The 22,874-nt window shown below is 37.2% G+C and overlaps 1 protein-coding gene across 9 annotated transcripts in view; it reads left to right on the top strand.

Annotated features, from left to right (window-relative positions):
- The window catches only part of LOC106068750 (solute carrier family 12 member 4-like), a 151,520-nt gene that overhangs the window by 57,749 nt on the left and 70,897 nt on the right, over nt 1-22,874 (top strand). Inside the window, exon 1 of one of the 9 annotated variants that reach the window (XM_056036907.1) lies at nt 8,081-8,122. The exons of 6 other annotated variants lie outside the window; for them this stretch is intronic. The gene's annotated coding sequence lies outside the window, so the exon portion shown is untranslated. 2 more of the 9 variants (XM_056036905.1, XM_056036906.1) reach the window with 2 other exon arrangements.

The following is a 22,874-nucleotide window of genomic DNA, read 5'->3' as shown; positions in this document are numbered from 1 at the left end:
GAAGAAATCTAAAACCCATACTTCAGAATTAAATGGCTTCATTTTCTGAAATACGTTTGGGAATTAGGGGTGACTTGTGTTTCATTGTATGCAGTTTGGCAATACTTGTGCTTGGAGTTCAGTCAAACCCATAGTTTTCTCCTATTAACACACACACTCATCCAGTCTCTCACTCACGACTTTATTTGATTTACTTCCCCAGTCTATTTTCTAACTTCCACTTCCAAGTCGTGTTACAATTTGTACATAGAGATGTCACGTAGTGAAATAGAACTTTTCGAAAATCGATTTTCAAAGAATAAAGATAGTTGAAATATAGGACTAAGTTGAAATATAGGACTAAGTTGAAATATAGGACTAAGTTGAAATATAGGACTAGTGTGTTTTAATATATAACACATGGCTGTATGTTGATAGGCACAATTGAAATACCAATTTCAATGTTCAAACACGTCATCTTGACAATGATTTCTTTGTTCCTATATGTATTGTTGACAATGAGTTCTTTGTTCCTATATGTATTGTTGACAATGAGTTCTTTGTTCCTATATGTATTGTTGACAATGAGTTCTTTGTTCCTATATGTATTCCTGACAATGAGTTCTTTGTTCCTATATGTATTCTTGACAATGAGTTCTTTGTTCCTATATGTATTGTTGATAATGAGTTCTTTGTTCCTATATGTATTCTTGACAATGAGTTCTATGTTCCTATATGTATTCTTGACAATGAGTTCTTTGTTCCTATATGTATTCTTGACAATGAGTGCTTTGTTCCTATATGTATTCTTGACAATGAGTTCTTTGTTCCTATATGTATTCTTGACAATGAGTTCTTTGTTCCCAAATGTATTCTTGACAATGAGTTCTATGTTCCTATATGTATTCTTGACATTGAGTGTACATGTATTCTTGACATTGAGTTTTTTGTACATGTATTCTTGACAGTGAGTTTTTTGTACATGTATTCTTGACACTAAACTAATACAACATGAAAACGTAAAACGTTCTTGTTTCAATTCAGTTCTTCCATCTCTAGAAGAACACTTTCACAAATATTCCGAACAACTTTCAAAAGTCCTCCTCTCCCTCCCAGTCCGGGCTGCAGAAAGACTTCAAGCCGTTAAGCTTGTTACGAGCGGCCAGGCTTTGAAATACAAGGGCGGTCTTAATGCAAGAACGTTATTCCAGAAGGAACGTGTACACAGACACAGGCGCCCCTGGTCAAGTTATGTTGTGTATGTGTGTGTGTGTAAATCTAGATCTCAATTTCTGTTTGTTTCATTAAGTCCAGTCTTATTGGTGTGAAGATCATCAAATCTGAAGAAAACAAACGAACGAAGCGCGCAATGTTTCTCTTGGCAAGCTCTGCCAGCCTCGTTCTGGTCTCGGACATTGTGTACACACTGAATGTACACGTTGTTTCATTGGTTGAGTTCATGGATAAACAAGTACACACTTTGAGTTCATCTTGATGGAACAAGTGTGGCCACAATTTAGACAGCGCAATAATATCATTCTCAAAAAAAGCATTTGTATACTGCCCTGATTCAGATTACTTAGTCATTAGTCAGTCATTACTTAGTCATTAGTTAGTCATTACTTATTCATTAGTACTTCTTTTTTTAAAAGTCATGTTCGTATTTCAAACTATAACCGAAATAGGCTTGTCTTTTTTGAACAAATGCTCACAGCTAGAGTTGATAAGATCAAATTATCTGCTATCAAACTTGCTTTCTGTTAGTTGCTGTGGACTTGTCACCTCTGGGAAGGCATTGATCAACTCCTATTCCCTACATGGCTTAAATGACAATTTGGATCAGGGTTAACATTTATACATTAAAATTCGGTGCAATTATTTCTTCTCTTTGTTTAGTGAAGTTATTCAAAGAAATTAACTTTACGTAGTAATTGCATTTCAAAGGCTTGTACGGTGAATGTCCTTTATAAGACCAATTGTCGTTCTTTCTGTTGACATGTGTTGGTAACATGTTGGTTTTTTGTTTTGTTTAAATCTGGTGTGTGTATATTAGGCTAGCTCAAGATTTGACATTTCTCTTATAAAAAAAACTGGCCACAAGTTTTTCTCCTACTGAAATCTCAATGGAGACTCTTGTACCAATGTGTGTTGCTGTAAAGCCTATCTATAATGCATTACTTCAGAAGTTTGTCCTGTATTGATCTGTAGACACAACTAGCTGAACGGTATTACGAAAAGGAAGTTTGTTGATAAGTTTACAATGTTACATATTTATGTTCGTGTGGCCTTTCCATGTTTGTCTTATAAGCTGAACATCAACAGCGATCTTTTGTTCATGATGTTTTGATGGCAATGTGCTGATAGACATATATGAGCTGAGGATGATTCGATGTCTTTATACTTTTTCTTCTTTTTGCTGGTCGTTGTTTGTACTTCATTGTTTCACGCCTGTCTTTTTTTTTTTTTTGGTTTCTTATATCATTTCCTGCTTTAACTGCTACCTAGAGTCAAAGTCTTTAATCATATTTATCAGACTACTGTGTTAAAAATCTTATCACACAAAGGGTCATTTTTGGTGCTATTTTTTTTAAAGCCCTCCTTTCCATAAAGCCTTTCAAATATTTTCTTTCTTCGGCTAAACCCCAAACCCTGAAACCTCCCAGCCTAAACTCCAGCCTGGCTCCAATTTTCCCAACATTCACAAACTCCAGCACTCAATAATCCGTTGGAAAAATGAAATGAAATAAAGACATGAAATTATAGAAGCTGACAGGCGGGCTAAGGAAAACTGCCTTCATCTTTACTTGCAGCCCTCCCCCGCCCTTCCATTCTGCATCTTTATGGGGATTAATACAAAAAAAATTGATAGAAAGCTTCCAGAAAATGTAATTTTGCGAGGATAAAGTCATTCTTCTTGTTTAATACAATAATGTAGAGACTAGACAACCAGACACATTTTGTCTCCCAATGCTCTAAAGCGATTTTTTTTTCTTTCTGCAAAAAATAAGGCCCGTTAGAAGACTGTAGGGAGAATAATAAGGAAGTCTGCACCGTCTCTAAGTCGTCTTAGTGTTTGTATGTTTGTAGCACCATGTTCTATTTGTTTGTTTGTTTGTCTAAGTATCCTAGTCAAGAAAAAAGCAATACAAATGACACCCTTGTCAAGTGCTTTATTTAAACCCTAGGCCTAAGTTTTATTTTGTTTTGAAGATACATTTTGGTCATAGAAACGGGCTAATATATGTTAGATTGTTTTATTGAACTATTATTACAATATAGAACCTTGACCCAGCCAGGAACCTGCATGGACAGCTGATATCAAATAAGGCTCTAACGATTTTTCTATATATTTAACAGGTGATGTGTATCGCTGAGAAAATAATTACTAGCTCGTTGGCCACATGGAGAAAATTCTAGTTTGACCGTTATAATCTTTCAACGTGAAAAAAGAAAAATAAATGTAAATTTGACTTGAAAACTACACTTAGATCTAGAGCAAGCATCGGTTTTGAAAGAACTATCGTGTTCTTGACAAGACTATCGCGTTCGGGAATTTCCGAATGTAAGGCATTATTGATTCAAGAGTAGAATAAATTAATGTTCAGGAAAATTGTGCGCATCGTCCTCTAAGTCTACATTTAAGGCCAATCATTGGAATTATTCAATAAAAAAAAACATGGCGTAGTCAGCCGTAGTTTACCGATACTATTCAATAAGAGTTCTAAATCCAAAGTTTAGGTCTAGTGTTAGACATGGCCTAAATTGTGCCGATGTGACTCAAATCAAAAATCAAATCAAATCAATCTAAATGTTCATTTAATGATCATACCAGTAAATAACCGCTGGCCCAATAAGAAACATCGTACGTTCAAGAAGCTGTTAGTGTTCATGCTTCTCTGGTCCAGTAACGGATATACATATAATTTTTTAAGGATCTTTATTATGTCTGTAGATTGGTTTTGAGAGTATTGTCTTTTTAAAAATTGTATTTTTTAATGTTTTTTGTTTGTTTTGTTTATATGTATTCAGGGCCATAATAGTGACTAGATAATAAGAAAAAACATGTTTAGAGATGATGAACTCTTTCAACTACATTTAGATCTCCCCAAGAATTGTGCACATTTAATTTGATCATTTTATACTCACATTTTCTATGAACTATAAATAATATCCACAAAAAAGTACAATGAATCGTCTCCCCTTCTAGAATTGCAGTCTGGCACTGTTGGAGAATAACATTTAGCTCATGCATCGGAATAAATATAAAAAGCGTTTTATTTATGAATCCAAAACTTAAGGAAGAGATCAGTAATTGGTGTGGCTTCACAAACCTAGCCGAGTCGTACAACCTTTTATTGAATCTAATAGACGGATCGATCTAGAGTGGGTTTCAAAGTGGTCAGTAATGTGTATAGTAAATGATCAAGGGTATGTGTACACAGTTTTCTTATCCCCCCTTCTTGATAAGTTCGTTCGTGCTGATGATGTATCATCCATTTATTTTGTTCCTGATGATCCATATCTCATATCCAATAAACACACTGACCTTACCCTCAACACACACACAGATACATGCAGAAACACTTTTTTTTTCTGATTGTGTAAATATTTTTTTGATGTCAGACCGTTTAATAAGGCATCATCTGATTATATGGGGGGGGGGGGGGGGTATTTCTCAAACCCTTGGACGAGCTCGTAGACATGGTATTAGGATGGGAGTTTCAGACAAAATTGTGTTCGGATGTTTGGTTCAGACAGGGTATGAGAATGTGAGGTTCAGGCAGGGTATAATGATGTTCAGGCAGGGTATGAGAATGTGACGTTCAGGCAGGGTATAAAGATTTGACGTTCAGGCAGGGTATAAAGATGTGACATTCGGACAGGGTATAAAGATGTGACATTCAGATTGGGTATTCAAATTTGAGGTTCACAAATAGCATTAAAATGTGGGGTTCGGATATACTGTTATGGTATTTGGTATTGTGGGCTTCAGACATGGCAATACAATAGAGTTTAGGCATGGTCTTGTGGGCTTCAGGCATGGTATTGGAGTTAAGGCATGTTTTTTTGGGCTTTAGACATAATATTTGATTAGGGTTTTATGCATGATATTGTATTTTGTGGCTTTGACCTCGTATGATTATGTGGAGTTCAGACTCAAAATTCTGAATGTTCCATAGTATTCTATTGTGCTATTCAGACATGACGTTAGAGATTAGTTTTCATGGATGTCACTAGAATGTTGGGCTCAGTCATAGTATTATGGCGTGGGGCTTATACATAATATTCGAGTTCAGTTCAAACACGATATTAGGATGTAGGGTTCAAACTTGGCTTTGGAATTTAGTGTTCTCGCATGCTAGTGAGATATTAGGCTAATACAACATATTGAAATTCCAAGTTCATGGATGATATGACAATCTGGGTATTATACATAATATGAGATCTTCTGGGGTTCGGACATTGTATTCTGATGGTTTCGTACAGTTACATTAACGCACATTCAGTTTCTCTCGCAAGCTCCCCCCTCGACACTTCCTCCGGATATTTCTCTGACAAACTCTCACTATTTTTTAGCGCACTTTTTTCTCCGTTCATAATTCATTTTTAAACACTCGCATTGTCACATCAGAACACCGTGTCAATAGTTTTTTGACGCCGCTGGCCCCCAGCAGTTGGTGTTTGCAAGGCGCTTTTTTTTTTCACGTTGAGGCATGTTGATACCTTGAATTCCCTCCAATTGAAAGATGTTGTTACTTTAGTTTCTGTCAAGTTGGTACGTTTAGATCTTTAAAGTTGCGATATGTTGATTTTAAGCACGTTGAGATATTAAAATTGTGATATGTTGATATGTTAATCTCTAGCTTGTTGAGACATGTTGATACGTTGAACTTCGTCGAATTCTTCATAAAAATATTTTGTTTTGTTATTTGGGGTTTTTGGCACATCGGCACAATTTAGGCTATGTCGTGCCCACAATCCCTCACGGGGATTTTCTCCCTTCTTAACGCATTTATGATTATTTGGAATTGTTTTTATCTCTTTGGCGCCCAAATTTAAATTAGTTAAATAATGTAGTTTTACTGGTCGATAACCTGATGATTAACCAAGATAATATATGTTCGTATAGTGTGCCGGCTGTGTTGATTCCGTAAAGAGGGTTGTTTGACCTGATTTCTTCTTGGTTCACCTGTTATCTCCCTTTTTTTTTTTTTTGTTATCTCGTCTGCACACATTTTTTTCTTCCAAAGCATGGGCGTAGCTATTGGTTTTCTCCGCCGCCGTTCGGAGAGGAGGTAGATCTGTAGATAGTGGTATGATGCAAGGTACGTGTTTTGTAAGCTTCCTGGAAGCTAGACATCTTTTTATTGTTTTACCCATTCTTGTGTGTAAAGTCTATATTTAGACTTAAATCATTTTGGTGTGACATAGCGTGTTTTTATGTTTGTCTTTCTTAAATCATTTTGGTGTGACATAGCGTGTTTTTATGTTTGTCTTTCTTAAATCATTTTGGTGTGACATAGCGTGTTTTTATGTTTGTCTTTCTTAAATCATTTTGGTGTGACATAGCGTGTTTTTATGTTTGTCTTTCTTCAATCATTTTGGTGTGACATAGCGTGTTTTTATGTTTGTCTTTCTTCAATCATTTTGGTGTGACATAGCGTGTTTTTATGTTTGTCTTTCTTCAATCATTTTGGTGTGACATAGCGTGTTTTTATGTTTGTCTTTCTTAAATCATTTTGGTGTGACATAGCGTGTTTTTATGTTTGTCTTTCTTAAATCATTTTGGTGTGACATAGCGTGTTTTTATGTTTGTCTTTCTTAAATCATTTTGGTGTGACATAGCGTGTTTTTATGTTTGTCTTTCTTAAATCATTTTGGTGTGACATAGCGTGTTTTTATGTTTGTCTTTCTTAAATCATTTTGGTGTGACATAGCGTGTTTTTATGTTTGTCTTTCTTCAATCATTTTGGTGTGACATAGCGTGTTTTTATGTTTGTCTTTCTTAAATCCTGTTGGTGTGACATAGCGTGTTTTTATGTTTGTCTTTCTTCAATCATGTTGGTGTGACATAGCGTGTTTTTATGTTTGTCTTTCTTAAATCATTTTGGTGTGACATAGCGTGTTTTTATGTTTGTCTTTCTTAAATCCTGTTGGTGTGACATAGCGTGTTTTTATGTTTGTCTTTCTTCAATCATTTTGGTGTGACATAGCGTGTTTTTATGTTTGTCTTTCTTAAATCCTGTTGGTGTGACATAGCGTGTTTTTATGTTTGTCTTTCTTAAATCATTTTGGTGTGACATAGCGTGTTTTTATGTTTGTCTTTCTTCAATCATGTTGGTGTGACATAGCGTGTTTTTATGTTTGTCTTTCTTCAATCATTTTGGTGTGACATAGCGTGTTTTTATGTTTGTCTTTCTTCAATCATTTTGGTGTGACATAGCGTGTTTTTATGTTTGTCTTTCTTCAATCATTTTGGTGTGACATAGCGTGTTTTTATGTTTGTCTTTCTGTTCCAATTTATTTCGGGTCGATCTATCTCTAGGACGCGTGCTAAGTGGTACAGCGCCTGGCTTCCCAACTGAAGAGTCTCGGGTTCAATATTTCTCTGACCAATTGGATTTTTTGAATTTCGTGATTTTTAGGTCGTCCATAGGTCCAGCCAACTCTAATGGCATATTTGGGGAAAAGTAAAGTCGTTGTGCTGGTCACATTGCACCATCATTAATCGTGGGCCAGAGAAACTGATGACTTTTACATCATCCGCCCCCCATAGATTTAGTTCTAAAAGGGGTACATTACGTTTTTGTTTTCTGGACTTGTATCAATAGATGTATTATCGATCTTACCTACAACTCTATGGTTTTATTTGTAATCCCTGCATTGCTTCCTTCTTTCCCTCCTTATGTAGTAAAAGTCCCTTAAATCTCCATGAAGAACACTTGCGTCAGATCAATGTACGCCTTTGACGTAGCGACATGTTACGTTACCGTCTTCAAGTTTTCAAAGTATTAAATGATTAGGAAATGTGCCCTCCTCTTTCCCACCCCCCTCTTTCATGCCATGCTTGGGGGGCGGGGGTGGGTGGCAGTTAGTGTTTAACAAAGTCAGTTGATAGACGCGATGGGCTCTCGTAAATAATGTAAGGATTGGTGTTTTTGTTTCTCTCTAGTTACGTTGGACTCATTGGGAAACGTTTCACTCTCGTTTGGGATGAACTAAATAGCAAGTTTTTTTGTGTTGTGGATTTATCCAGCTACTTCTTGTTCTGTGTTGTCGGTTTAGCAGTGAAGTATTGGTGAATACATTTTTTTAAACTACATTTTTAGTCTCTGCTGAATAGGTTTAATTGCTCGATGCTAGTTAGTTTCTGCTGTTGTTGTAGTAAGAGTTTATTGGCTTCTGTACTTGCCAGTGTAAATGTTCAGTAGTGCATGTTTGTTTTGTATTTGTGAAGACATTTTAGTTCAAGTAATAAAACAAAACTGTATGGACTGGAGTTGTATAAATGTAGATCACAAAAATCCTGAGGCTTTTCTCACTACATTTCGTAATGACTAGTTTACAGATTAATATATATATATATACGAGATGGTGGGCAATATGAGCATTTGTGGTATATTTCATAGGTCGGTACTATATAAAATTTGGCGAAGTGGGAACTAGGCTTAAGCTAAGAAACCACATTCGCAATTTAAATTCACATTGTGAATTGCAATATTAGTCTAATGAAATGTTTTTAGAAAATTGGTGGTTCTCTGTACATTATATCACATTTTTTAGGGATGTCTAAAATGTAAGCTATCATGTTATATTTGGTATATAATGAAAACATGAGCTAATATTAAGAATAAAACAGTTTTAAATTCTGATCAGCACAGCGATATGGTTGTAATGACAACTTTGTAGTGTTCTACCCTAGGATTGCGGATAAATTAGGGTACGATGATTTTTATGTTTAATTGCTCAAATATTACATCTAGATCATAATTGGTAGTGAATGTTCAAGCAGAAGAAAATCCAAAATAATCATGTCATATAAAAGCTGACTTAGCCATTAATATTAATTAAAATGAAGACAATTAACTTTTCTCATTAGCTCCGGTGCGCGCACGGTTCACTTTACACATACACTTTTTTATTGTCTATTTAGCAGAAAATATTTTTTAGAATAATACAATTTTTGTGATGTTTAAACTATTTTGTTTTGTTTACATGATATACAGAATGATATTGTATTTGTATTTTTATAGTTTTCAGACATTTGTTGGGTATCTCATCTTACCCATTTATGGTGGGTAATATGGGATACTAAAATGATTTTTTTAATTTATTTCTATAACTCAAGAAGTAATGTTCGAATCCATCTGATCTTTAGTGGAATGTTTATTTCATATATACTGAATCCATTTTATATTTTTAGTTGGTAAAAATAAATCAATTCTAGGTTTTATAACTCTTTAAAGTTAAGTATCTCATATTACCCCATATATATAAAGTCAGTTGGTTACAGGGGGAGGTGGGGGATCTCTTGTATTATTGGATTCCGTGTCTACCTCCTTTCGTCATCAATCTATACGTGGCACAATTGTGTATCTCTATGTCACACCATTGTGTATCTCTATGACTTATGGTGTGTCTCTGTGATGTGTGCCTCAGTGACCTGTGTCTGAGGAATTCTCTGTGATGTGTGTCTTTGTGATGGGTCTCTGTCATTGTATCAATTAGTTTAAATCAGTCATGTAATTAAATGTGTAATAGATCTAGACCAACAACTATAAATCTGTGCGATTTGAATTTTTTAAACAATTTTTTGTTTGTTTAGCGCTATTTCATGCTTTTAGCTTTCTTACTTCGCTATGATCCTATCACTTTCTCACTACGCTATGATCCTGTCACTTTCTCACTACGCTATGATCCTATCACTTTCTCACTACGCTATGATCCTATCACTTTCTCACTACGCTATGATCCTAACACTTTCTCACTACACTTTGATCCTGTTGCTTTCTCACTACGCTATGATCCTGTCGCTTTCTCACTACACTATGATCCTGTCACTTTCTCACTACGCTATAATCCTGTCACTTTCTCATTACACTATGATCCTGTCACTTTCTCACTACCCTATAATCCTATCACTTGCTCAGTACGCTATGACCCTGTCACTTTCTCACTACGCTATAATCCTGTCACTTTCTCATTACACTATGATCCTGTCACTTTCTCACTACGCTAAAATTCTGTCACTTTCTCATTACGCTATGATCCTGTCACTTTCTCACTACGCTATAATCCTGTCACTTTCTCATTACACTATGATCCTGTCACTTTCTCATTACGCTATGATCCTGTCACTTTCTCACTACGCTATAATCCTGTCACTTTCTCATTACACTATGATCCTGTCACTTTCTCATTACGCTATGATCCTGTCACTTTCTCACTACGCTATAATCCTGTCACTTTCTCATTACACTATGATCCTGTCACTTTCGCACTACACTATAATCCTATCAACAGGTTTGTGTGTGTTTCTTTAGACACTTCTTTTTAGATCTACGTATGATTAGCAGCAGACTGCTCTTTGTGGGCGATACGATCACTGGCTCTCTATCTCCCTCAGCTGCATTAGTTCAAAAACAACGTTTCGGAAGAAAATATTTTTAGAGAAAGTTGAGCACAAATGTTAACATTGAAATAAACTGAAATGAACATTTCAAATGAACCATATTTTACAATCAAATTCTGAATCGGACGAAATATCCCTCCAAGCCAGCATTTCTCAAACTGTGGGACGCGATCCCCCTAGGGACCGGGAGACCCTGTCACAGGGGGGGGGGGGGGGCGACGTCTTCACAAAAGTTAGTAGGGAGCGGAGCCGATCGATTAATTTATCCAGGGCAAGGGAATTTGTTTTCATTGTATTTATCACTCCATGTTTGAATATTTGAAACACTGCCTTAACGAACTCTAAAACCAAATGGTGTCATAAAGACACTTGCCTATCAATTTCTTTCCTTACTTGCTGAAACCTCACGGTAACACGGAGCTACAAATCAGTTTTAGAAAAGATTGTCACGTGTCCCCCTCTTGTACTAGCCTCTACATTTCATTTCTTGGACTTCATCTATTGGCTTACAAGTACACCACTGAGTGGACGAGTGCTAGGACGTATACAGTAGGCAATAGTTCTTATTCATTTACATCGGAGTTTCAACGGAAGTATCTACATGCTAAGATTATGTTTCAAACACAAGTTTCACCTACCCATTATTGAGCTCATGTTCATGCGATTGACTCATTTTGTCTTTCAAGAAAAATGACTTAAACCACTTTAGAAAAATAAAAGATCTATCCCTGGAGGAAATTGGTTTTACAATTTTAAAATTTAAACAATTAGTTCATAAATAAGCAATCATTTATTAATTTTGTTTTATAGAGAAATGTGCAGGTAAATCTCGCATACTGAGAGCTATGGCAGTAATTGTGCAGTTCTTCCCATTGCTTAAACTTTGTTTTTTTTTTTTTTTTTTTTTTTTTTTTTTCTTTTTTTTTTTTTTTTTTTGGTGTATTTTTTTCATTTTGAATTTGTTGTTTTTCTCTTTGTTTTTTCTTACGCTGACCTAGTTTGCTGACCTACTTTTCGATGATGTTTGTTCACCACGAATCTAAGTCTTAAAGATGATACATGAGTTTCTTTGTAAGATCGAAGAGTTTTGTAAGCTTTGAATCGTGAAAAGTAGAAATCCAAATCTATTACATGAGCAATAAAACTAGGACATTCTGTTTCCTTGTCAAATATTTCTTGACATTCAGAACATGAGATGTTGTAGAACATGAGATGTTGTAGAGCTTGAGATGTTGTAGAACTTGAGATGTTGTAGAACATGAGATGTTGTAGAGCTTGAGATGTTGTAGAACTTGAGATGTTGTAGAACATGAGATGTTGTAGAACTTGAGATGTTGTAGAACATGAGATGTTGTAGAACTTGAGATGTTGTAGAACATGAGATGTTGTAGAGCTTGAGATGTTGTAGAACTTGAGATGTTGTAGAACATGAGATGTTGTAGAACTTGAGATGTTGTAGAACATGAGATGTTGTAGAACTTGAGATGTTGTAGAACATGAGATGTTGTAGAACATGAGATGTTGTAGAGCTTGAGATGTTGTAGAACATGAGATGTTGTAGAACATGAGATGTTGTAGAACTTGAGATGTTGTAGAACTTGAGATGTTGTAGAACTTGAGATGTTGTAGAACTTGAGATGTTGTAGAACTTGAGATGTTGTATGCGTGTTTTATTTTCAAGACAGTATCGTGTGAACGCTAGCCAGTCTTTGTTCTTGAACACATCCACACAGCTTATATATTTGTATGTAGTACTTGCGTTCATTACCTTGAACACATCCACACAGCTTATATATTTGTATGTAGTACTTGCGTTCATTACCTTGAAGTACTGCAGTGCCGTGCTACAGTGCAGTAGTAAGCTGCTCTACATGTTTAGATAAGTGTAGTGCATAAGAATGGCAGAGTCAGCTGAGAGAGTCATCTGCTCGGCGATAAGAAACATTGCTGTCTACTTAATGAGACAACTGTTAGCTTGTACAGATAAGATGTTGGTTTATACCAGTCTAGAATGAGGTCGTTGGTTTCATCTAGTTAACGAAGGCTGTCTTGATATCATCAAGAAGTTCACTCAGGGGCGGACTGGATGTCAAAATCGGCCCTGGCATTATTATACCATCCGGCCCACATTTTGATTGCATACGACCTGCCCTCAAATATTAAAATGTTGATAATGCATCGACCACTAAAGGCAAGCATGCAAAAGTACTTTTAAAAAAAAGGTTTTAATTTAACAGACAACTAGATAGGCTTAGAAGCTATACGAAACAATGTGTACACAAATGTACTAGTGCAACCTCAATTAGTTTGAATAGAATACTTTGAATAGAATACTTTATTACATAATTTTGAAACGATTTGATATAATTGAAAGAGTTAAACATAATACTTGCAAAGGGAGCATCATGAAAGATAGTTCGCTCATTACTCGGTCAGACTATATCAGACTATATTAACGTTTGACTATACCAAACTATATCAACGTCAGACTATATCAACGTTTGACTATATCACCGCCACTCGTTGATCAGAAAACATGAAAAGGACTAAGATGCCTGTGTGTAGTCGCTGAGTGAACTCTTTATGTTGTGTCTGTTCTATTTATGTGTTTCTGTTGTGTTGTCTGTTTATGAGAAAAGAGTCCTAGTAATCACACCAAATTTCCATAAGAATCAATAAAGCAGTTTTAGTTTTAGCCAATGCATTATTTTATTAAGGATAAAAATGTATCTCATCAGTAAACTTTTCAACAGCCTTAAACTTGAAACTTTGCAAGTGTTATAGTGTGATATTTTTGTTTCAGGCTATTCTTTAAATATCTCTCATGTTTTATAGTAATCTATTGTTAGTTTCAAACGTTTCTCTCTACAAAGTCTAAAGGGGACTTATTCAAATTATACCACCATATCAGTCATGTACCATTTCCCTTCTTCGACATGCGAAATAAAGTACTTAATTACCAACATTTATTTAACTATTTGTTTGTTGTTGTTTTTTTAATTCAGTCTTGTTTTGTTAGGCAAAACAAATAATTGTGCGAAATTTCAGCTTGATCCCAGATTGGGTGTGGGAGAAATAACGTGTAGAAACTTTTGATCAAACCGACAGACAGAGTTTATGTAAGCTTTGTAATAAAATACAAAGTGTATGGCATTATGGTCACTATATAATCACTGGCGGCTGCTGGCATGATCGATAGAAAAAATCCATAAAAATTTAAGATTTTTTGTTATTCAAAAGCCATTATTGAAAATGTTGGACTAGAGACTTTTTTTTTTCTTTATGGCATGTAATAACAGTTTGCCACATCAAGTCACGTGGTATGAGTTTTTGAAATCCAAGCTGTTTCATTTCTCCATATGTCTTATAAGAAAATGCATTCAAGATGTCTGTTTTCATGTTGTCTGAAACTCTAATACTAGCGTCACTTTTGTAACCTCGCTTTGGTACTTATTGCTTTCCAAATCCACAAGCTGGGATATTATCTTTCATGTCATCCATCAGTGTTTAGGAAGGGTAGGGCTGAACGTGAGGACTGTATAACACTAACAATGTGCCACTTTGTTGACTTGAAGGAAGAATGGACGTTTCCCATGTTGTAACATGTTTGCTGTTCAGCTGTCTACGTGGACGCTGTCAGCTGGACACCTTAGGTTGATGTGACCGAGATCCTCATCACACTTGTCGCCTATCGTGTCACGTGATTGCACGTGGTCCCTTGAGACGGTCCATGGCATTGCCTTGATGAATTACCCTGGCGATAACGCCAACTTGGGCAAAAGGAACTTACAGCATTCAAAAAAATAAGAAGAAAAATTTTGAAGAAGAAAATATTTAAAAATACTATAAAATAAAACAACTTATATTCAATGTAATTGTATCAATTAGTTTGGATCAGGCATGTAATTAAATTTGTAATAGATGTAGGCTAAAAATAATAAATCTCTTCGATTAGAAATATTTTTACCAATTGTTTAAGTTCAGCACAAATTCATGCTGTTAGCTTTCTCTATTGCGCGATGATCCTATCACTTGCCTGGACCTGTTGGTAAAAAAAAGGAGGGGGGAGAAATAAGGGAGTGTCTGTGTGAAGGCTGCCGTGATAACTTTTTAAAATGTATTTTGTAAAAAAAAAAAAGATTTACGGCTTGAATTCGAACTTTAGGGCTCAAGCCGATACATTAACCATTGGGCCAAGTGCTTATGAAAATAGAACATTTCATTGCAATCTGTTACTTTCACACCTTTTAAGTATTTGTATTTTGGGTTTTTAAGCGACGACCTGATTCTCTACACAATATTTAAAGGGGACTAATTTTAACGTATACCATCACAGCTGTCAAGTATTATTTCTTTCACTTGTTCGATAACAAACAAAACAATTAATTAACAATGATTAATTAACGAATAGGTTAGTTTTTTAAATTGATTATTGTTTTGTACAAGAAATAATAGCGCAAAAAGTCTACATGATCCGAGATTGAGTGTGGGAAAAGGTGAGAGACAGACAGACAGACAGAGTTTATATATGCTTTGTAAATATTAAGTGGTTTGTATTCTTTGTTCAGTGATGTTCCTCTGTTCAAGGAGACGTAAATGATGACTGATGATTGTTTCGTTATTGGCATAGGGCCGAACACACAACACCCTTGTCAACTGGTGCTCAAGATATGAAACAAATTTAACATCACCTGCCCTCTGGTTATGGCTGGAACATTTTAATGACTTTCTTGTGATTACAGACTTCTGTCTACCTCACGACTTTCAATACACGGTTACAGGAAGTACATGCTTGTCTACCTTTGTTATATTTTTAGAATATAATGACAGGGGAAGATAACCTCGTCAATTATCATCTCAAATCTTGACACAAATCTCCCATCATCGACTAAGTAAATGTAACTGACCGTCATGAAGTGGTCATAGATCCACCCACCCATGGTACAATGTGCACTTGGAAGAGAAGACCTTTATGAAAGTATGCTCTGTAATGGGATCAGCCTGCCGCTGTGAACATGAGGCTAGGTTTCACTTCATCGCGTGCATCTCTAATTACGCATGTATTTCGGTCAACCTGATTTGATAAGCTGTGGCGGGGAGTGAGGTCTCCTTGCGTGGCTCACGACAGGTAATGCATGTTCGTTTGTTGAAAGTTCTCAACGTTTGAGATTAGTCGCGATCTGTACTCTCTTTAGTACCAAGTGGGAGATCAGTTTCTTCAATTTTCTTGACTAATAGAAAGCGGTGAGGAGGAAAGACTCATGACAGTAGCTCTGCCTTTAGAGCGCGATCAAGAGCTAGGAATGTTTTCATTTCAGTTTGGCGGTTTTAGCACATGGGTCAAACAATAGGGAATAAATAGCAAGTTCAAAATAGGATTTGTGTTTTGTTGTCTGTTTTGTTACAAAGCTTACAGCAAGTCAGTCTGTCTGTCATGCCAGGTACAATTTTTTTTACACTTTATTTCCTTCATGCCCATTCTCGGATCAAGTTGAAATTTAATAAAATAACTTGTTTTACCCATCAAAACATGAATCAATTTAAACAAAAATTTAAAACCTTGTTAATTAATTATGGGTAATTAATTATTTTGTTTGGTATCGAAAAAGGAAAATAAATTGTCCTTATTGAGAGATGCAGCTGTATATGTGGAGTTATTTCCCTGTTACAGTTTTTACAAGTTGTTTTTTTCTCTTCCACTTCCCATTCTCGGATCAAGTGGAAAGTTTGCATAATTATTTATAGTCGATGACAACACATGAATCAATAAAAAAAAATTAACCAGTTAGTTAATCAATAAATGGTAATAAATTAAGGAGCTTTTTCCTGAAGATATAGGGCAGTGATTTTTCTTTTAACTTAGATGGGATGTGTTTGTTTTTTAAAGATTTTTTTGTTTATATTTGCTTTGTTGTTTGTTTGTTTGTTTGTTTTTCCATGTGCTTCTAGTTGATTTTCATTGCTGATCTGAAAGTTGAATGTTGGGATGGTTACAACATATTTCTTCTCGCATCTTAATACTTTCCATTCTCTTTTTAATAAATATTATTATTAGTAGGTTACCCGCTCAGCAGACACAACTCAGCTCGAGTCGGGATTCGAACTAGCAGGGGCGGCCTTAGCAGTGTGCAGGGCCCTGTGCGAGCGTCAGGTGCGGGGCCCTTAGTCGTAAGTGTAGATTATATATACCGTAAATGGTAATTGGTATCATAAAGATACTGGGAAAATATTGAATAACAAGTCCTAGTTTATGAGAAATGATTAAGTTTTCGAAGTTGATGACAATAGAATCTCCTATCACGGGGCCCCCCTCAGGCCGCTACTGCGAACTAGAGTCCCTTTGATTAGTAGCCAACCGGTTGATAGTATTAAGCTGCACATGATGATTAAAACGCGTTGATTGTGACACATGAAACTTGAGAAAGGAATAGATGCAAGGCTGACATGCTCCGGTGTTTATGGCCAATTGAACAAACACCTTGAAGTGAAACGTATCGATCAGATGGCCCTAAGTGATCGGTTAGCTATCCAGTGAATAGAGCAGGCCAGCTCTTTGCGTTGAGGTGATTGCCTCCACATTTAATCATCACTCGAGTCAGTCTCTTCATTCAAATTTAAACAAGGAAGAAAAAAAAGCTCTTCTAAGCCTTTTAGACCAGTGATGTGGAGTCGCTATGCTGAGATGAGCTACCATCGGGGGGAGAAATTTACAGGGAATCCTTGCTTTTATCTCTAGCACACAGGGGCAAATAAATTGTGTTAGATCTTTCTACTTTGTATTACCTCCCTCCCTCTATTTCTCTTCTGTCTCTCTCCCCTCCCATCCCCAAGGCACATTAAAAGCGTTTTTATGTTAGAAATTATTTTGGAAATAGCATACCCCGATCGATACTTCAGTCCCCTTATTTAATTGGAATCTGAACTAGGCAGTCCTATTACTGGGGCCCTGAGGTCTAAATTATTGCGTCTTTTTATAATACCTTTTTTTCCCTCTCTTAGCTCTTTTTTTCCCTTCATTTACAATTATCTTACCCTGACACATTTTGTATACTTTTTTTTTTCTTCTTTTTCTTCTTTTTGCGAGATGTTTTTCTTTCCAAAAAAAGATCGCATGCGTGTGTTAAACTATGACCTGCACACCAACACAGTCGTACAAAGAAGTGCCTAGAGATTTCAATGCTACTAAAAAAAGAGGACATCTAAGCTTCTAGAAATGTATTGTTATAACCCTGCCATGCACACCGTCATTCAAGATAGTGCTGAAGGTGCGCACTGCCAGAAACCAGACTGAGACGGATGTTGACATTAGGAAGAAGAGAACGATTTCCGCCCAAGTCAGGAGACGATATGAAGAGACTGTGCTAAAGACACATGTTGTTTTATGTACTTGGGATGTTCCTGTGAATAAACATCGTTGCCTCCTAGAGCTGCCTCCCTCAAGTTACAACATTGGTATCTGGAAGTGGGATTGGGCGACTCAACACAGGCATTAGGTAAGATCTTATTTAAAATGACATCTATGAAACGGCTAGACGAGCTGGAATTAAAGGAACTGAAAGTAGAGCTCGAGTGGCGGCGTCTGAAACGCTTTGAAAAGAATAAAGACATTCTTAGGGCACGTCTTCGCCAGGCTCTGGCTGATGAAGGTGGAAGATCCGGAAACATATTTGTTTGAGGTGGATCCAGTCTATCCGGATATCGGTGAGCTTTTGAAAACTATGAAAGACTCGCTACAAGACATATAGAACTCGATGCGTGAAGAACTAAAAATGATGATGAACATGATGAGGAACAAAGTGGATGAGATTGTATTGAACAAGGAAGGCCAAATAGACCCAAGTAATCAAAGGGTGTCGCAAGCGAAAGGAGGAATAGACTCGTTAGTGAAAGAGCAGTTACCTGGTTAGGACTGTGGCTGCACAAACAGTGGTGATGGAGGCGCTGGGGATTGTAGTGCCGTCTGTGACTGTGTTGTGGGCAAGTCTTGCAGGTGTGTCTTTCAAGATCAGAAACGTGACAACGATTGCTGCGACGATCTCAACAGGATGTGCCGAATCGAAAGGAAAGAAACAAATGAAGAAACAAGAGAAGTCTGTTATGTGCCTGAAGTTTTTGTTCCTGGTGTACCTGAAACGAGTACCTCAATGAGCCAGACAGATCAAGACAATGTTGGGTCTGCGTCCAAGCTTTCTGCTGTGGACCTTAAAGAACTCTGTTTATCTGTCGGTACCTTTGACGATAACTCAAACCATGAAATCCTGAACACCGTTTCTGATTCGTTGCTTTGGATGTCGTCGGGTGAAATTGTGAATACGGGCCCTAACAATGGCCGAGACAGAAACAACGAATTTGACTTTGCATGCGGCATAAGAAAGAACTCGATGCTTGGCAACTGCATCAAGGCGATTGACAAAAACTGGACATGCGGCGCCCTGCGGGGACAGTGCCCATGCCAAGAAACCCAGCAACAAGGTCTGAACTTAACTGACATGTGTACTTCTGCCTACATCAGTGAGAGTGACTTAAACGATGGTGAATTAATTCCAGCGGAACCTGATGCAGTGGTGGATGAACATTTGCTTATGGAAAATTACAAGGGTGCTTCATGGGCATACCTTACAGTTGAGGCTGAGATTGACTATATGTTTGAAACCATGGCTAACTGTGGGCATACAACTGTGTCACAAGACGTCCATGGAAAAGGTCCGCTGACTTGGTGTCTTAGAACTACGGCCCTGGGAACTACAGTGATTGCCACAACCTCCATTTGTGTTAAATGGCTAGCAACCCTGACCTCCATTAACTTCCCCTGTGGCAGCTGGCTGGCGTCAGCTGGCTGGCATCAGCTACAATCGTCATGAGGTCGAAGCAGCGAACATGATATCATCTCAAAAGCAGACTGGCTAACTGGAAGAAGAGAAAGAGACGCCGCAGAAGACTGTACCAATGGCTCCGTGGGCAACAGGCTCCCTACCGTCTGTGGCTCCCAACTGATCGACTTCCACCTGAACTGTCAAACCTCTACTGCACTGTTTCTTTTCGGGACGAAAAGCGCTAAGAAGGGGGCAATGTTATACCCCTGCCATGCACACGCCATTCAAGATAGTGCTGAAGGTGCGCACTGCCAGAAACCAGACTGAGACGGATGTTGACATTAGGAAGAAGAGAACGATTTCTGCCCAAGTCAGGAGACGATATGAAGAGACTGTGCTAAAGACACATGTTGTTTTATGTACTTGGGATGTTCCTGTGAATAAACATCGTTGCCTCGTTGAGTTGCCTCCCTTAAGTTATTACAGTAGGATTCAAAATTTAACGCGCTTCAAATGATGACAACAATTGTGTTTGTCTTGTCCTACCCGTCACCATTACCTTGACACTCCCACTACGATATACATATACAATCCGAAGTACGGTTAAAGCTTTATAATCTGTCCACAGTACAGTAAGTCTTCATAGTCTGTCAAAAGTACAATAGGCCCTCATAGTCTGCTCACATTATAGTAAGCCTTTTACGTCATAAGGTCTGGGGATTGACCTTTGTCCACTTTCTTCTCAGGGGATCTTAATCTTCAGACTTTTTTCCCCACCTTCCTTAATTTAGAATCTCGAGGGATTCCTGGCGCCTCTCTCTCTCTCATTACAGTAAAACCTCTTTCTTCCATCTTAATACATCAATGTTCTCCTGACGCCCAGACCTCCCTACCGCACGTACACACATTTTTTCCTCCCTTGGCGTAGTCCCTTCTCTCAACTGATCAGTCTCCCCGGAGAATGGACATCTATTAGAAAGGCCAACCGAATAAATGACCGCCATTTTTTGGGTGGTTCAGATTGAAATCACGTGATGTTCTTCTGGATCACGTGGAATATATTTTTATTTATATTGAATTGCTTAGATCCAATCCGAAAGTTTGCACTTTTAGTTATACGTTAAGCAGTGAGAGGCTAGTAAAACCACGGGACAGTCACTGGGGAATTTCTAGCAGAAATAAGTTTGTGTTTCTGGAATAGCTTGATTCAATGTACTTGAGCAGTGATTTGCAACCTAAGCCACGAGTTGGACTGGTTGGCATATGCTGATTAGGGAGCATGTCGTTGGAAACATTTTATATTTAATGGAGACGGCCTGGAGTGCTGATATCTACTACGACTTCCTGCACTGACATAGATTATAGCCATCCTCTTCTAATCTAATCATTTCCCTCCAATAGTCTATATTTTAATCCTCATACAATAGACGCATCACATGCTTATGACAGAGACTTTGCTACCTGCAATATGAAGCATTTTTGTATAATCGTCTTGGCACGGTTATGGCCAGTGGTCAGTTTGTTGATGAGAAAATGTTTCGACTGTAAGGCAATGTTGGTTGAATGATATGCCCTTTTTTTTATCTCTGCCAAAAGAGGTGATGGCCGGATTGAAATCAATTCATTATTTATGGCACTAGTTCTGATGTCATAAATGTTTGTGGTTATCTCCCGTTGTTGTCATAGCAACTTGGGGGGGGGGGGGGGGGGGCTTACATTGCTTGTCTTATCACTTTATTAGGTTTAAATTTATCTCTTAAAACGTGCTGATAATGAAAAAAAAAACAGAATTTAATTTTTTTGTCCTTTTAGGTTGTTGATATTAATCGATCAAAGCCTTTAGAATGTTCACGTGTATAGAACCAACTGAACTTTAATATTCATATAGACATTGACCTCTTGTTAAATCAATGCGCTACATAAAGCAATCAGTATCAACTGAGTTTTTATATATTGCATCTCCATGTTGACATCGAGAATTTTTGTCGACTGAACTTCTATTTTTTTCTTAAAAACAAAAAACAAATGCAAACCCGCAGACACACACACACACACACACACACACACACACACACACACACACACACACACACACACACACACACACACACACACACACACACACACACACACACACACACACACACACACACACACACACACACACACACACACACACACACACACACACACACACACACACACACACACACACACACACACACACACACACACACACACACATATATATACATATATATATATATATATATATATATATATATATATATATATATATATATATATATATATACATACATATACATACACACATACATACAGATGCAAAAGAACGTATCAAGAATTACTGCTAAGATTTTTAGACCAGAAACAACAAAACAATAAAAAAAATGTTCAAAATAATTGTCCATGGACCCCTTTCAACAAAATGAATGGCCACCTGATATCCATGAATAAAACACTAAAAATGAATATATATATATATATATATATATATATATATATATATATACAAAAAGGAAACAGACAATGATAAACTTTTTCTTTCTAGATCTAGTTCTCACTTGTGGGCCAGACCTCTGTTAGTAGCTATTATTTGGTCGCCTGACCTTGTCACTTGTGGTTCAGACCTCTGATCGTAGCTATTATTTGGTCGCCTGACCTTGTCACTTGTGGTTCAGACCTCTGATCGTAGCTATTATTTGGTCGCCTGACCTTGTCACTTGTGGGCCAGACCTCTGATCGTAGCTATTATTTGGTCGCCTGACCTTGTCACTTGTGGTTCAGACCTCTGATCGTAGCTATTATTTGGTCGCCTGACCTTGTCACTTGCAGTATAAAGTATGATCATGGAGAACCAGGGTGGACTAAAGGAAACTGGAATCTGATTCCTAGAAAACATCCCAACCTATTGACCTAATTGAACTCGTTCAACTGATACTAGCAAGCTAGGAGAAGCCATGACTTGCGTGGTGATAGCGTGTGCTGTGTTAGGAGTAAAGGACAGCTTGGTTTGATCCAGCTTTTATCAGAAAATCATGCTAGTCCAAACTCATAGTGCATATTTCTCTGGCTCGTTATAAGATTAGCTTTCTGTACCAGTGAGCTGCTTTCACCAATCGTTAGATACGACCTTCCTCTCTCTGTCTGTCTTCTTCTGTCTCACTGAGACACATGCTATCGAAGTATGAAAAGAAGAACATATTTAATACCATAATTAACCAACCACCATTCTGAGATCGAGTTAGTGAGAAACGTTAGACTTGCACAGACATTATTATTTCCTAATCCACACTCCAGGTGGGTCAAACAAAATTATCGTCAATTTCTTGGCCAACTAGCTGCAGTGTTACATCAGCTCACTGATCTATACAATTTATCTCCTTAACCCGCTTGCTTATGTAGGTATGTGCTCTCTAGTTTGAAAA

Source organism: Biomphalaria glabrata, chromosome 7, assembly GCF_947242115.1.
Source record: "Biomphalaria glabrata chromosome 7, xgBioGlab47.1, whole genome shotgun sequence".
Taxonomy (NCBI): domain Eukaryota; kingdom Metazoa; phylum Mollusca; class Gastropoda; family Planorbidae; genus Biomphalaria; species Biomphalaria glabrata.
This window is presented reverse-complemented; position numbering and strand designations above follow the sequence as displayed.